The following is a 17,038-nucleotide window of genomic DNA, read 5'->3' as shown; positions in this document are numbered from 1 at the left end:
CTATTAATAATTAATTGTTGTATAACTCAGTTTTTGTCCTAACTCATCCCAGTGCCCAGTGATTAAAAAGTTGCCTCTCCAGGACTCAGTGGCAGCGTCCTCCTCAGTTAGCGCCCACGATGAGGCTGCTGTGCAGATTGACTGCCCTGCTTCAGTAGAGAAAGGGCATACTGAGATGGATGTCACAGCGCTGTTTTTTTGCCTTGACATCAGATACCTCAGTAGTTATATGACTTTGGGAAGGGACAGATATAATGGGGTGTCCTCTGTAGGCTCCTGCCCGGAAACTCCTCTTCCAGGGATGTCTAGGCTCTTTCAAGTCATACCTGAACACAGTGGGAGAAAATCAAGGGCTGCTCCGGCCATGCAACCATGAGTCCTGGAACTCTGCTATCCACTCAGCAATGTCTTCAAGTATAGGTGAATTTAGCCAAATTCCTTTTTCTGTCTGAATCTTCAGGTCTTTCTGTGTCAAATGAAAAGACTCTCTCATGTCTGCCTTCCCTAATGTGTTAGATTGTTGTGAAGAACAAATAAGAAAACACTGTGTCAGTGCTCAGAAGTTAAAAGTGTTTGAGGAAACACAGCCTCCAAAAGGTAAATGTCAACCAGGATGAAACAAAGATATTTTATTTATTAAGCCTTGTAGGTATGTGTTAACAAGAGTAAAAATTCCCAATTATGCTGAGCTGCTGAAGGGCAGGGACCAATTATTTGTTCCCACAGCTCGAGTTCAACACTAGGCACACAGTAGGCCTCCAGAAAGGTCAGCCTGAATGCCAGTCCCCTGCTCCCACTCCCCAGACCAGAAGGAACAGATAGAACATGGAATAGGAAGCATTGCCCTCACCTCACTGGGGACCTCTAAGCTCTTAACCAGGACTGGTCAGAGCTGAGACTTTACAGGCCTGGTTGCCATGACTACCACAGCCCTTTCCACCTGCTTTTTTATTCAATACCCCCAAACAAGTGCTGGCAAGATCCCTGCTTCACACAAATGAGCATCTATACTATCTCCAAGGCAGGGCTTGAACTGAACCAGTAATAAAAAAAAAAAGTGCACAAACTTCTTTAGGGTGCTGAACTCTGAAGTAATGCTTAATGTTACTATTTTTTTAAGGAAAACACAAATGGAGACCTTTTTTAAAAAAGCAAAACATACAGTAAACCAGTCTAGATTGTAGTTGTATTTATGCATTTTCTAAAAGGACTAACCAGTGAAAAAAGGAGAGGAAAAATAATAATATCCTCGAAACAGACTTTTCACTCTGACTCACAGAATCTAGAATCCGGGCAAGGCCTTAGAAGAGTTCTCTGGCATGCCTTCCAAGCAAGGGTGGAAATTTCTCACCTGCATTAAAGCCCCTCAGAACAAGAGACTCCACAGTTTTCCACAGGGAACAGCTACCCTGAAAGCACCTACCACCCTCTAGAGCTACACTTTCCAAAATCTAATCCACTGTGACCTAACCAATGTCTCCTTCCCAGGACTCATGGACAGACAACTAACTGGTCACCAACCTCTACATGCCCAATTCACAAGAGCAGTGCTCTTCAAGGACAAGAGCTAGCAATGCTACTGAGATTTCCTGTGTTACAGTTGATGGGGGACTCTGACAACCATCAGGACCAAGGCTCAAAGTCTTCGTATCTAGGACCATGAGGCTCTTTCCACAACTGGTTGGTCAACAAGCACTTACTGAGGACTGGGCGACAGAATGCTGTTTTCTAGGTGTTCCTTCTCCCACCCACAGCTTACTGCACACCCACAGAGGACCGCTTTCCGTGCTGAACACTGGGAAGGATACCACATGAACAAGACTAACTGCTGCCACTGAGGAATACGAAGTAAAGGAGGGGACAGGTAACAACACTTAGAGTTCCAAGTCCAGAGAACGTCTTTCAAGCAAGCAAAGAAAAAGGTATATTCAGGGGGTAATCAGTAACTTCATTTGAAGCGTTTGGAGCTCAGCATATAAAACAGGGAGACAAGCAGCAGGGAGGCCAGGTGGATACTTGACCTAGTCAGACATAAGAAAGCCTGAACCAGGGGAAATGAGTCAGGAATGGGAAGAATGAGGGATGATAGTATTTTGACCAGAAAAACTAGAAATCCTATCCTGGCCGTGTCATTAAACACCAGACCTTTAAGCATTTGCAGTGGCCTCTCCCATCAGCCCAGGGGATCTATCAGAACCCCAAATTTTAATATAACCAGAGATGGAATAAGGAGAACAGGAAGAGGGACAGAGGGGCTATTTTTACCCAGAGACTTATGATGGGCATCCCAATCTGTTTCCTAGCCCATTGATTGCCTCTGTTCCCTTTCTATCTCTACCTCATTGTATCCCATGCCTCTCTTTAGCTTAGAAGAAAACCCAGGGAGGCTCATAGATACAGTACAGCCCCTTAATCAGAGCCCCTGGGTTTTTACATCCATGCTAGGGATCTGATTTTCAATAAACCTGTCAACTGCTGTGGTCTACTAGTTCCTGACACTTTTTTATTTTCTTTTTTTTAAGATATGCTCCCCAATTACCACATACTCCTTCATCCCTATGAAATCTTGAATATATTCAGACTTCAATCTATTTTCAACATTATGTATGTGTATGTGTATGTGTATGTGTATGTGTATGTGTATGTGTATGTGTATGTGTATGTGTTAGGGGTAAGGAGACTGAGAAAAGTTTCAATAAAATTAGAAGAGAAAGGGAATCACCAAGAGACCAAGGGCCAGGCAGCTGAAAATCAGCCGTAGCACAGCTACACTACTTCCAGCTCTCTAAACCCACTTAAAAATTGAGTCAAATAGAACTGCATTTTTTAAATCCTCAGTATAACTGGTGTTAACCATGAGATACTAGCAATGAGGTGGGAGAAAAATAGCAAATTGGAACTGAAGGAGTTAAATGTTCCTATTTCCCAGGGGTCAGGGGCCTTAGCTCCACTATGGCTATTTTTCTGGTGAAGACTCTAGGGGATTCCATAGCGCCTGCATTTCCCACCCAGGTATAATTTCATTAGCAGCTCATTAGCAGCAGTGGCAACCATTTCTGATTTTTTTTTCCATAATATTTATTGGATAATTGACACTTTGAACACATGTTGACTGAGAACCAAATAAAAGTGCTAAAACCACTCATTAGTCAAATTTAAAACACAAAAATTGTATTGTAAACAAACTGTTTGTTCTAATTTATTTTCATCAAACAGAAGTCCTAATATAATAAGGGGATTAAAAAAGCAAAGTGCCAAGATATTGTGCTTTAATTTTTAATCCTTTTTCCCCATCCCACCAATCCCCGGGGATCCTGACATTATAATTGACTCTATTTGTTCTCTTTTACAGCACCTATTACAGCCACAGCCAAACATGATTCTATGAAGTATTTCAAAACAGTATCAGCTACTCCTGACTTCTACAATTTGCCCAGTACCTGCTGCAAAAGCCCCTCAGCTTGGATGCTCCCTGCCGTGGAAAGAGAAGAAAATCTATAGGTATAAGTGGAGCAAAATTCCTAAGACAGCTCTAAAGTATGGGACCCTTAAATCTCTTTTGGGGGCAGGGGGAGGGGGAACAGAATGCAAATCAGAGTGGGAAAAGAGGAAGACGGAGCAACAGAGAAGGCAGTCTATGAAACAATTAGTCCTAAGTCCTTCCTTCTACCCCCATTGTGGGAGGGGCTCCCTTAAACACAGGCAAGTTGAACAACAAAATGAGGTCAGTCACCTGAGCCTTCTTTCACCTATCAAAGTGTAATGACAATTCCAATTTGTTGCCTCTTAGCTTAAAGTTTTGGATCATCAGTATTAAGAGACCTACTAAGTAGTGCTGTGCTTTCCTTTCTTTGCCTGCACTGCAGTTATAGCCTTTAGCATTTGAATAACCTAGGCAGCTGTCCAGTCCAGTGATGGAGGGCACAGGCTAAAGAAGACCCAGGTTCCAGGTCCAGTTCCACCACTTAAAAACCTTGGGAAAATAACCTCTGTGGTCCATATACAGAAAGGGACTCAGAGTACCCACTTCATAGAACTCATGGAGTTCACTGTGAGGAGTAAAAGATAATCCATGTGGAGATGCTTCGGTTGACTCCAGAAAGCTCTCAATAATGATGTTTGCCTTGTTTTTCCCTCTCTCTGACTTGTTGGGCTTTCCCAGTTATAAGACCATGATAAATGGTCAGAATGTTAATAGGCTCTCAGTACATACCTGATTAAGTTCTGTAGAGGAGAGGTAGGTGCATGATTTTTGTAGAATTTTCATACAGACTGCCTCGTTAAGGCTGTGAAAAGTTCATTAACAATGAAGGCTTCAGGACATCCAAATTGAGAAGGCAGCAAAGGAGCTGGTTAAATCGGACCTTTACCACACTGAAAACACCCACTATACTTTCCTTGGCTGGGGACACTGGCTGGCCAACCAAACACATTTAAGATGGGGCAGTCTCTTTCCCATTCCCCAAGACATCAAAACAGGAATCAAAGAGGCCATATCTAGCATCATAACTTAGGCAAAATGGAGAAGATTAAAATGAGAACTGCCAGCCAGCAGCAAGAAAGAAGGGTTTCAGGTTTCCAGATAAACTTAATCACAGGCTTAAGCCAGTTTTGCAACAATGCACCATTAAAGTTAAAATCAGCTGCCCTGCTCTGGCTTCCTGCTTCTCAGAGGACTGTGCTGGCAAGTACCCACCCAAGCATGGGCAAGGAGGCCTGGATGTTTCAGGCCGCTGAGCACAAGGTTGGCACTCCAGCAAATCTATGGATGTGTATACTTCTGCCAAGCAGCCTGTTCTATACCTCTATCCCATCATTACAACAGCTGGTGCTTCCCCCACCCATGCCTCCCCACTCAGTGCTCCCAATCCTGAGCACCTAATGTGAGCTCTGCAACTGTCACCTGATTATGTACACTCTATCTGCTACACGCTCTCAAGTTCCATAAAGGGACTCAGGCAGTGCTTGGAAGTTCTGGCCTTTGTGTTCCCTCACACTCATAAGCAGATTCACTCCCTGTTAAGTACTTCTTCTCTGGATCCCTTTTGATAGAAATCACCTCCCAAAAAGCCTTCTCCAGGACACATTCTCTCCACTTCCCATTTCAACTTTACAAAAGAGAAGGCAAATCCCACAGAACTCCAGGGACACCAGCATCATGAGCTAGAAGGGACCTTAGGAGATCATGAGACCTAATCTCCATTGAAAAGATAAATGGTCCCTCGCTGTGCCAGACCTCCTGCCATTGCAGCCAGGCAAAGCATCCCCAAGGACAACTCCGTTGGCACTTCCCTTCTTAAAAACTTTCAGTGGTTCTATGTTGCCCTCCAAAGTATCAATACCCCTGCTGGTGTTCAAAGCCTACCTAGTCTAATAAGACCCTTGCCTGATGTTCTCTGTCTCATCTCCCCTCATCCACAAGTACTGCCCCCCATGCTCTGGTCAAATGCACCCCATGCTTTCCTTGGTCCTTGATACTGCCTTTTGCTTGCTTTAAGCCTGTCAAGTCCAATCCATTTTTAATGACATGGCTTGAACAAGTCCATGCAGTCTTACTCATTGTCCTTCCTATCAATCTCCATAGTATCTTGCTTATTGCTCTCTAATGACACTTCCTCCATTCATTTTTTCTTAATCATGTTCTCTTAGTTCTTGTTACTCATTAAACAGATACTTAATGGCCACCTATGCCATGCCAGGTTATAGGAAAATCAAGGATGAGACATGGCCTCTGTAGTCTTAAGGAAATCACTGGTCTAGTGAGGGAAACAAATCCATAAAAATATGATACTTGTCAAATTTCCCCCAGTAGGATATAGTCTTCTTGAGGTCAGAACATCTTTATATTCCTTATGTTTCTAAACAGAGTGCCTAGTACATAGTAAATGTCCATTGTGTATATGTTCCCAAACAAAGGTGAGTGATTTTATGGGAAGAAAAGCAAACAATTTTCTGTTTCTGAAATGTGGAGCAGAGGAATGGATTACAGTGAAAACAGTCTTTAATTTGGGACCACGGGAAAAATAAAACTTAATTTAATAAATACGAGACATCTTTTTAAATATTTCAATTCCACAATATCACTCCTCAACCCACAAAGAAAATAAAAGAGAGGTACAAAAACTAAGAATTGCACAGACAGAAACAGCAAAAGATGGAAATAGAATGGAAGAGAAACATGATTTACTTCTTAACTGTTAGTAAACCACACACATCAGATTTCATTGTGGACTTCAGAGTATTATCACGTCTGATTATGGGCTTTGGTGGATAAACTATTGGTCACAGCCAACAACTACGCTTTATCATTAAACTTTCAAGTGTTCCCAAGTCTACCAAGCAGAAGCAAGAGGGAGAGCTAGTGATTAGGAAGACAACAATAAGAACAATGTCACCTGAGACCAGTTGATAAAGAAGCTGAAATTGTATGTGAAATATTTAAGTATAAAATTACACTTTTCTGAGACGGTCCATATCTTTCACCAGTTTCTTAAAGAGGTCTGTAATTACTCTCCGAACATACATATAAACATGCATACCTTGGAGATACTTTGAGTCAATAATTGGTAAGGTCACACAGCAACAGGCATTCTAATACACTGTAGGTAAGGATATAAATTAGTGCAAAGCCTTTGGGCATCTGGCAACATCTATTAAAACTATAACTGTTCTTTCCTTTTGACCCAGAAGATTCCACTTTTAGGAATTTATCCAATAGAGACATTTGCAGAAGAGCACAATAATATACGTCTAGAATGTTTACTATAGCATTTTAATAATTATAAACAATGAGAAACAACACAATGTCTATCAGTAGGGGATGTGTCACATAATACAGCATATCCCTTCCACGGAATACCTCTTCAACAAAGAGGAGAGAGGCTGACATAAAAAGATGACTAAGACTAAGCAAAAAGAACAAGTTGCAAATATGTGATTTTATATTTCCTTTTAAAGAACATATATGTTAATGTGGCAGCAGCTAGTTTTATAGCTAGTTTTTTAATCTATCCAAATCCCCACATAAAAACAGACTCAGATAGCAGAGCCAAACCCATAGCAACATTTATGTCAAAACCAAATGAAAAGATACCTATGAATCCTAAAACAGAAGCAGATGAAGACAAATCACCAAATGACATCAGATCTGCATGGGGTATCAGTCTCTGTATGCGAAGACACAGGAAGCAATGAGGTGACTGACAGACTTGAGAAAGGAAAAAGAAAGTATTCACTAAAAAACACAGTGGGCCAATGGGAGAACAGCAGTTGAACCTTGGAGGGATTTTCCCAGTCCAATAGTAGGCAAGTGCAGGAAGCCTGTGGTATATTCTCAAGGGGATAGAGCAATCTAGCCCCACTAAATTCTAAAAGTTAATCAGCCTGGCCAGCATGGCTGAGCAGTTGAGCATCGACTAGGATCCAAGAGATCGAGGTTCGATTCCCAGTTGGGGCACATACCTGGGTTGCGGGCTCAATCCCCAGTGGGGGGCTTGCAGGAGGCAGCTGATTAATGATGACTCTCTCATCACTGATGTTTCTCTCTCTCCCTCTCCCTTCCTCTCTGTGTAATCAATAAAGATATATTTAAATAAATAAATAAAACAATCAACCAGTGCTCCCCTATCAGGACTGGGTCCCACACTGAGAAGACACATCTAGTCTAGTAGTGGAGTAAAAATTTACCAGAAACGGAACAATAACAATAAAGGAAAGAGAAGGACGAGATAAAAATTGGGGGAGAAAACAAGATCCAGGAAACCTCATAGAACAAGCTGCCAGGTTTCCAAGCTATTAAAAACAACAGGAGAGGGAGCACTATAAATTTAGAAAAGGTAATTAAAGCCATGCTTCTTTCAAAAGTTAAAAAAAATCTAATTTCACATAAAAACGAGCAACAGAAAAGGACTGAGGCCAAATCCTATACAGTAAAGTTATTATAAGACAGAAAAAAAGCATAAGGGAAAGAATAACGTCCCCATAGACAATCAAAGCAAGTCAGAAAGAAAGCCATTCAAAATGAGTTACATATATATTTTAAATGATATAAGATATTCAAGAACAAAAATAAGAAATGAAGTGCCAGAACTCAGGAAAAACTGGAAATAGAAGAATAATCACAACAGGAAATGCCTTAAGATACATAGAAGGTGAAAGGAAAATTTGAAAAACCAAAAATAAATAAAGAAAAAAAGTAAAATTTGTCAGAAACTGATAAATAATGAAGATGGACAAAGATGATCCAATATGAGATAAAGAAAGTCCAAACAAGGGAAGAGAACAAATACCAAAAACCATATTCAAGAAAAGTTTCCTAAAATAAAAATATATTTTCAAAAAACTTTGTATTGAAAGAGCATACTGTATACCTGTTGTGAATACTGACCAGGAATGTCCAACGGCAAGACATATTCTAGTAAAATTACTAGGTTTTAAGGGAAAGGAAAAGATCACTTGGGCCTCTAAGCAAAAACAGCAAATGACTTACAAAATAAAGAAAATTAGGCTGTCATCAGTGAGGTAGGGCCTTTGATTAGGTCATGAGGGTAGAGTCCTCATGAATGGGATTAGTGCCCTTACAAGAGAGACCTCAGAGAGCTCTGCTGCCCCTTCCACCAAGTGGGGCCAAAGCGAGAAGACAACCAGAGTGAGCTCTCACCAGACACTAAGTCTGCTAGTGCCTTGATCTTGAATTCCCAGCCCCAGAACTGTGAGAAATAAATTTCTGTTGTTTTTAAGCAACCCAGTCTATGGTATTTTGTTATAAAAACCCAAATAGATTGAGACAATGCTAAATGCCCATAATGACTGAAAAGCACAAATCAGGGTTTGTGAGCATTACCCACATAAACCTCTGAAAGGAGGGTGTCTTGACCAAACTAGACAGGGTTTACTGCAGTTCTGCCTGGAGGCAGATGTATGAAAGCATGACTTTTTGTTTTGTTTTATTAATCCTCACCTGAGGATACTTTTTCCATTGCTTTTTCAGAGAGAGAAGAAGGGAGGGAGGGAGGAGGAGGAAAGAGAGAGAGGAAAAAACCATCATCAATGTGAGATACACACCAACTGGTTGCCTCCCACACATGCTGACGAGGGGTGGGTGGCGAACCTGCAACCAAGGTATGTGCCTTGACCGGGAATTGAACAGGCGACCCTTCAGTGCCCTGTGACCCCTTCGGTGCACAGGCCAATGCTGTAACCACTGAGCAAGACTGGCCAGGACTGAACGCATGACATTTTTAAAATTTCCATCTCCTGGCACTTTATTTTTCCTCTGCAACGCGGGGGGGGGGGGGGGGAGAAGGGAAGGACATCAGTATAAACTGCTCTCCAGACTACAAGCAATACTCCAAGGATTTGTCTGAGTGTGTGGCAGCCACTGAGAGGCATGAAAATCATATGTGTGCTTAGTTTTTACGTCCAGTTCTACTAACTATACAAAACTAAAACTAGTTCTCTAAAAACCAACTACTCTTGGATGCCCTAAACATTCCCCACCGCTTCCCCTGGCTCTGCAGACATCAATAACAGCACATTACAGGGAATAAAATAATGATTACAAGATAATGCTATATAAACACTGGTGCATTTATGGTGAATAAATGTTGGGGTAAAGAATAAATTTTATTTTCCATGATCTTGTATTTCAATGCTCCATTACACTGAATTGATTTTAATTTTTACAAATCACTAAAATATTTCACATCATAATTTTGGACAGCAATGGCTGGCATAATGACAGAACCTATAATGACCTTCCACAAGGTCCAGTTTCCAGACATCTGGACTTTACAATCTCCTTTATTCTAAGGTTCCATTTTCCCAGGACAAAGGCATAGTGAGGCATAGAGAAATGGTAAGTTGTGATTCCCAGCAGAACTTGCCACAGGCAGGCCCATCTATTCTCTTGGCCTCTTGACACCTCCAGGTCTTTCCAAGGACCCTAATGTCATCTCATTTAGTCCCTTCTGAAAGTTGCTTAAGAGTGACATAAAAGAAGCAACTAATTTACAGCCCTATTCTTTTAATCTTGGTCAGCCAGATTTTCACAGACATCAGTTTATTTCCCTTTATAATATATTAGACAAAACAACAGTACTAGAGTCAGCTCCAAGGCAGCAACTCTCTCTCAGGGGTTCTGTTGACATTTATAAACTGATCCTATTTCCCTCCAGTGTTTTATGTTATCAGCTAAACCTGTCAACTTAAATTATTGCTTTGTAACCAAATCAGAGTTATCTATTACTCTGGTATGTGTACAATTCTGAAGCTTTGTACCTATATCAAGTTTTGCAAGGGTAGAAAAGAAGTCATAAATAAACAAATGGAAAACAGAATATGTTACCATTACTTTAGCATAGAAGCTAAAAGTCACATGTATTATTACATGAAAAGCCACTAAAATGGCTGAATATATATATAGACCTTGGCAAGAGCAAAAGCTTGGTATTACTACAAGTCATTTGCACATTGCCCCATCCTGCAATCAATCTCTGAGCTGTGGTAGCTCAGAACATCTCCATTTAGAAGAGTAAATGATTATTCCTAGGGCCTGTGACAGGTGGGTGGACACCTGAAAAACTGGGGACATAATGTCAAAAAGGTCCAATTTATAGCCATCCCCTTTTTTCACCAGCCCAGTGACTAAGAAAACAATCTCCCTTCAACTGGTACACTCTTATTCAAAGATCACTGTGACCCAAACTGAGCATAAAAGAGCCTCCAGAAAGAAATTTAAAAAGCTATCCCTTTCTCAGGCTAATTCCAGTTCTTTAGCCATCCCCTCTTCTGCAACCTAAACAAAATTTTTCTGGGATTTCATCTTGCTAAATACACAATACCTTTCTTTATGAACAAAACGCATAATTCCTTTGTTTCTAAAATAAATTAAAAGTTACTTCAAAACTACAAAAAGTATAAAACTATGACATCTATTTCCATTTCCCCCATATTTCTATTATCCAGTACCCAAGACTTCCTCATTACTTCACACTTTTAGATATTTTACATATCTGGTCATAGGCATCAGTTAAATGTTCACCATGACTTTCAATTACAAGTTCACAGTGGCCAGGGACAGTGATTTTTTAACTTGAATATATAGTTCCCAGCATGGCAACATGTCCCCAGAAAGGACAACAGCTGACTACAGGCTCAGTGGAATGGAGAGGGCATTCTATGATCTACAGAGAGGTGCTGAGGCATAGAACAAAAATGATCACCTAAGAGACCACCCATCAAAGGGGACTGGTGTTTCTCTGAGCTCTCATCAACTTTCATAACTGAAATCCTAACAGGCGCAAATCCAGGAAAGAGAGGCCGGAGTCCAGCCTACAACGAAACTCCACCTCCCCAAACTGTTCTTGTCTAGATTGTGATTCCAATCTAACAATCTTTTTCATTCTCTCTGGGAATTTATTGTTTAATCTCCCTGAGCTTTTCCTAACAGCTACCACACCTACTGAGCCCCAAGCTGAGTCCTCGCCACACATCACAGGAACTTTCCCAAAAGCTTCCTCTCTGAATAAACCTGCACTCAACCTGAAGGGGCAGAGCAGTGGGCACAATCCTATGCAGAGGCACCAAAACAGTCACTGATGTGCTGGGATTTGAGAGCTATCAGGGAGACACGGCAATCCCAGTATCCCCAAAAATCTTGCTAATCAAATCCCACTGTTAGAGAGTCATCTCTTTGGATCAAACCTTCAGCTTATTCTATAACAAATCATATGCTTTAGTGCTTCTTAAAGGGATAGGATTACAGGATAGGAGAAGTGGTGTATATTAAGTGTGCCTTCCATTGTCCTCATTCCCTCGAACACCCCACACAAACTAAAACACAGAGCAAGGGGGCACATATCTAGATCTGGGATTTGGAAAGGTTTTGTATGGACCCAGTGACTTTCAGTACAGCAAAGATGATGTCTCTCTCCAGAGTCACTTATGCAATGTGGCTATATTTTTCCATGTAAAATCTCACGTTCACATTTCCGGGTACACAAATAACAATATTTGTTTACTATACACTCTTGTGTCTCTAATATTTGGCTAGCTTTACCTTGCCTGAAAAAAAATTACAAAGAATTACAATGGACAAAATTGTAATTGACAAAAGGCTTCCTAATCTCTAACTGAGGTTTCTAGGAAATTAAAAAAAAAAAAGATTCATTTCTGGAATCATCTTAACTCTTCTGGAACTCTTTGGTCTTGATTTTCACACTATAGGTCCTAAAAGCCGAAGTGTCTTCCTACCTAAACTTCCAGAGCAGTAGCGTCAGAGCAGTAGAAGGCAAGACACAGTCTACAGAAGCCACCCACATGATCAGGTACAGCTCTCTGCTGAGAAGCTTAGCCTCACAACCTGCATGTCAACTCCTCACTATTTCCAGTGGATGGAGAGCCACCACCACATGGCACACACGTAAAATTCCAGGCAACAAAAGACAGAGAACTGGCACTGTTACCAGTAAGTTTAGCTAACAATTTCTAGCACTATTCACTTGATGACTTTAAGTTAATAAAGCAGCATAAATAACAATCATCAAGCAGCTATTTAATAGTGTAGAAGAGGAGGTTCTGTTTCCACATCAGCAGTAATTAAGGCAGACTAGCATCAGCCATCCACTTTTTAGACCACCAATGTCCAATAGAACATTCTGTGATGACAGAAATGTTCTAAATTCATGCTGTCCATCAAAGCCCCGGTCACGCATGACTACTGAGTGATTGAAATGTGACTAATGAAACTAAGAAACTAAACTTTAAATTTGATTTAATTTTAATTTTGTCACAAATGGCTAGTGACTACTGTATTAAACAGTGCAGACTATCTTCATTTCACAAATGGCACATCCCTGAAGTACTGTGAGGGCCCAGTTAAACATCAGATGGAAAAGGGCTTTGAGAGGCGTGATGGGCAGCACAAACACAAGCTGGAATCCTGAGACGTTGCAGCAGAGGCCCCTGTAGGGGACTGAAATCTGGTTTACAACACAGAGTACCTCCTGCCAGTTCCAATTCACGAGACCCTGAGCCAAGGAGTAAACAAGAGCAGTGGCTCTCCAGAGGAGTCAGATAGGAGGCCAGGGATCCATTAGTACTATATCTCTTCTGAGGACAAGAATTATGGGTAATTCCCCTCTCTTCAGAGCTAATTGTTATAACATACCTACTCCCCAAAACAAAAATGCTCAAGGGCCATCTTCATAATTGAAAGAAAGGCTGAGTGTAATTGAATACAAACATAAATAATGGATAAAAACAAGTACAGAATACCCTACCATCCCAAACAATTCACATATCCCTTTGAAAGACGGAGAGCGACAGGATAACTTACTAACAAGGGGCAAAGTAGTAATGGACTGCCCTGAATTTCTTTAGTTCAGGTAGTGGCAAAAAGAACTAAATGGAAAATTAAACTCTACTGAATAGCTTCTTATGAGACTAATTGAACAAAGTAAGAAAATCACTTCATAATCACTTTACTTATATATGGCCTTGTGATTTTCCTCCAACTCTGAGGTCTGAAGGAATCATCTCCATTAGCAAATGTGCACTGGCTATACCACAATTTTCCAATGACCTTTTTCTTCCCTACGCCAACTTCAAAATCCCAAGTAGAGAAAAGCCAAAGAGAATAGACAGAAAAACCTGGGATATCTACCTCCTCTCAAGCAGGCACAACTAACATATCTGAGCAAGTCTCCTAGTCCTATATTTATACTTCTGATCTCAAACAAAAGAATTTGTTACATAATTGAAGGCTACCATTTTTTAAAAAAAAATGTTTTATTGATTTCAGAGAGAGGAAGGGAGAGAGAAAGAGATAGAAACATCAATGATGAGAGAGTCACTGATCAGCTGCCTCCTGCATGCCCCCCACTGGGGATCGAGCCCTCAACTCGGGCATGTGCCCTGACCAGGAATCAAACCTTGATCTCCTGGATTATGGGTCGATGCTCAACCTCTGAGCCTAGCTGGCCAGGCAAGGCTACCATTTTCAATGGGGGGTTGACGCATGTTATTATACCTGACAATGGATTGTGAATGATATATCTGTCTCCAAATAAAGCTATATACATAAACACAAAAATTGCTGGATACAGATTTTACCACCCATTGGACACACTAATGAAAACAGTTAAACAATTCATTAGGTTTTTCATTAAAAAGTCAACATGTGCCCATTCATTTTCACACTGCCACAATGAAAACAGTATGAACACAAATGGATCATTCTAGATAAAGAGCTGTGGGCTAAATTTGTCTTGAAAAAGGAAACACTGACTAGTTAGAATGTGCCAAGTCCTGACCAGAGTTTTCCATCTTAATCTAACTACTAATCAAGTCCCTGCCAAAACCAACCTGACAGAGCAGATATCTGAGGAAGGCATTCAAAAGGACAGGCTCTTTCACCACTCTGCTTAGTGGATTCTATATTGTATCCACTTAGTTTTTGTTAAAACAAAAGAATGCTCACTGGATTTTCCCCTACAGGACATATTCATTCAACACTGCTTAATTCAATCTCATTCATTCAACCTCAGTTTTTGCTCAGGGTCTATATAAGGAACAAACTATGGGAAAAACACACAAACATTTCTACATTTTCTGGAAAAACTTTTGTTAAAGACACTGTCCAGCACATGGTTTAATGTCTGTTATGAAAATGTTTTTAGATCTGTTCTTACTAGTAGCAGGAAAAAGTTTATTTCTCAGCAGACAACCAATATAATTATTGCCTATTTTGTTAGATGATTCATTATATTTCCCTTTTTCCTTTAACTGCCAGGAAGCTACTTAAAGTCCTTTAAATTAGTAGGCAGCCTCATAAAAGAGTTGCACTACCACACTATGAGCACAGCATTAACCACTTTATCACAATATGGTATCAATGATAGTTCCCTTGATAAATTCCTGTCCTAAGACAGACATTCAAGAGATAAAGTGAGTACAAGTAGAGCAATAGGAAGAAAGGCATGCAACAGGACACAGCATCCCTCAGGAACAATGGGGATAAGGCAGTGTCCTCTCAGGAATAAGTAATTGGGACTACAATATAAATTCGACAGTGCAAATATTACTTTTTTGCAGATAAGAAAATAGATGACAAAGAGCTCAAGTAACTTGCTTTAGTTCTTGGCTCTCTCCACTGTACCACACTGTCATGCGATGAGCTACTGCTGTGAACAGAGCCTTCATAGACCATGTAGATAGCTACAAGGACCACAAAAGACAACCCTAGATGGGAACAGATGCTACACATGCTAAAATATGAGATCAGCTCAAGCCATTCTCATTGTAGCCTAGTAAGTATGTACACAGTAAATCATAATATTTCTAACCTTTAAGGGAGTTAGAGGGAAGAGGGTAAGAGGGAAAGGGGCAGAAAAGAGGAAACTAGCAGTTACCAATTACCAATTGGTGCTAGCCACTAGAATAGCTACTATACATATCTTATTTCATTTTCACAACAAACCTATGGGGCAGGTATTCCTATTTTACGGATGAGAATACTTTGATTATACAACTAGTCCAACTCAACAAATATTTAGTAAACATCAAATTACCAGGCATTTTGGATCCTGCCTAGAGTAGCTGGTGGTTTGTCTGACTTCAAAAGCATTTCTTCTTCCACCACCCAGCACTAACTCCCTCTGTCTCTGAGCCAGGCTGAGGACATGCTGGCCTGACAGTACTTCAGAAAACCACCAAATTCTAATTGTCAACGCCTCTGCTGCCTAATCCCAAAAGAGCACATTAGGCCAAAAGAAATGTCTCTCACTACGTGTTACAACAGTCCCTTGATTCAAAGAACAGAATCTTAAAACAAAACAAAAAACAACAACAAACAAAAAACAAAGACTAAACTTTATGCTGACTTGGGTCCTGAAAGTACCTGCAAAGCAGATATCCTAAAGCTAAATAGAATAATGGATTCCCTAGGGGCTGGACAGTTCAGTCTTTTGCCAAAAACCCTTTCATCATTTCCTCCTACCACTCTTGGCAGGCACTAATCCACACTTCAATTACTGTGTGTCTTGATAGATTGCTGAATTGAATTTATCTAATGCCAGGTTGGAGCCTAGGTTGCTTGCTATGTGGGAATGGATTCCTCTAGGGGCCAGTAAGAACACAGATGAGATTTCCAATCACATCCTTATTAATCATAATCATTCAAAATCCTAATCAGGAAGCTGGTCATGAATTAAGAGCCAATCAATCACCCCCAGAAGGCAGCCATAGAGATCCTGTTGTGGAAAAAGGAGGGGCTTCAGTCCCTCCCAAACCACAGGGGACCTAAGCCCCAGGATACCCAGATATTCCTGGGGCATGGCAGCCCAGCTCAGCAAACACTGATGGAGCAGCCACTGAGCATAGGCATTTGTCCAGGCCCTAGAAGAGCTCAAGGATTCAAATGATACCAACTACTCCTGATTCAGGAACAAGAAGAGGGAAATGAAGCAAGTCTATAAATTACTGTAAAATAAGGCTTGATGTGGCTTTCATGGAAGAGGGTGTGATGAGGAGGTAGGATATGAGTAAGAGCACCTGCCACTAGGAGAAACTTTATGCTTTATTATGTTTTCTGATTACTGCAGAAAAATATACAACCATTATATATTTTTTTACTTTAAATAATTTATTTTGAATTAAAGTTGACATATAATACTATATTAATTTCAGGTGTACAACCCAGTAATTAGACATTATATAACTTACTAAGTTATCACCCTGATAAATCTATTACCCATCTGATACCATACAAAGTTATTACAGTATTATTGACAATATTCCCTATGCTGAACTTTACATCCCTGTGACTATTCTGGAATTGAACTTTATCTGTCCTTCGATTCTAAATGGTAATTTTGTTGTGAGGAGTAAACTTGGTTGTAGGTCCTTGCTTTTAATCACTTTGAATATTTTTTGCCAATCCCTTCTGGCCTGCAAAGTTTCTGCTGAGAAATCAGCTGACAGTTTTTTGGGAACTCCCTTGTAGAGAACTAACTGCACTGCTTTAAAGATTCTCTTTGTC

The 17,038-nt window shown here is 40.5% G+C and overlaps 1 protein-coding gene across 5 annotated transcripts in view; it reads right to left on the bottom strand.

Moving 5' to 3' along the window:
* Positions 1–17,038, bottom strand: part of SIL1 (SIL1 nucleotide exchange factor) — a 252,419-nt gene that overhangs the window by 94,339 nt on the left and 141,042 nt on the right. The gene's annotated exons all lie outside the window — the stretch shown is intronic.

Source organism: Miniopterus schreibersii (assembly GCF_964146895.1).
Source record: "Miniopterus schreibersii genome assembly, chromosome: 4".
NCBI lineage: Eukaryota > Metazoa > Chordata > Mammalia > Chiroptera > Miniopteridae > Miniopterus > Miniopterus schreibersii.
This window is presented reverse-complemented; position numbering and strand designations above follow the sequence as displayed.